The sequence below is a fragment of the Schistocerca serialis genome, chromosome 3 (genome assembly GCF_023864345.2).
Source record: "Schistocerca serialis cubense isolate TAMUIC-IGC-003099 chromosome 3, iqSchSeri2.2, whole genome shotgun sequence".
Classification (NCBI taxonomy): domain Eukaryota; kingdom Metazoa; phylum Arthropoda; class Insecta; order Orthoptera; family Acrididae; genus Schistocerca; species Schistocerca serialis.
In genome coordinates, this window is record NC_064640.1 from 322758292 (window position 1) to 322759132 (window position 841).

At 46.4% G+C, this 841-nt stretch overlaps 1 pseudogene; it reads right to left on the bottom strand.

Moving 5' to 3' along the window:
* Positions 1 to 386: 386 nt before the first annotated feature.
* On the bottom strand, positions 387 to 504 carry LOC126471796 (5S ribosomal RNA; annotated as a pseudogene).
* Between the last annotated feature and the right edge of the window lie 337 nt (positions 505 to 841).

Genomic DNA, 841 nt, shown 5'->3' on the forward strand with positions numbered 1-841 from the left:
GCTGGTAAAAAGAATTTACTTACTTTTCTCTCAGCATTATAGACTTTTGTTCCAAGAAAGGAATATGCGAGAATGAAGACCATGTTGACAATAACGATGGAAAATGAGGGTGTTCATCTTAATGCATTTCACTATACATGTTTTCAGTCATCAGGTGCTGTATAAATCATAAAACTAAACTTCTACCGCATAGGCCACGAAGGCCGCAAGGTACCGACTGGCCGCCATGTCATCCTCAGCCCACAGGCGTCACTGGATGCGGATATGGAGGGGCATGTGGTCAGCACACCGCTCGACTGGTCGTATGTCAGTTTCCGACACCGGAGCGGCTTCTTCTCAATCAAGTTGCTCCTCAGTTTGCCTCAGAAGGCTGAGTGCACCCCGCTTGCCAACAGCGCTCGGCAGACCACCTGGTCACCCATCCAAGTGCTAGCCCAGCCCGAGAGCGCTTAACTTCGGTGATCTGATGGGAACCGGTGTTACCACTGCGGCAAGGCCGTTGGCTGTATAAATGATAACTTGTGTTACTTTCTATCTAGATACCAGCACCGATCACGATGAAACTTCCAATGAAAGTGCAAAAAACGTTGAAACAGGAGACTATTACTGATGCCTGTGCGAACGGTGCAGCCGCAGATATGCTGACAAAAAGAAAGCGTACTCGAAGCAAGAAGGGTGCAAGGAAAACGGACACATATGAAAAGCATATTCGAAAGAAAAAAGGAACACTGGGGAGTTAAACGTCGCAGCAACTGGTAAAATAATTCCTACAAAAACATTTCGCAATGTGAACTGCTGGTGTGCACGTAAATGTTTCAATAAAATTTCGGAGCATGAGGAA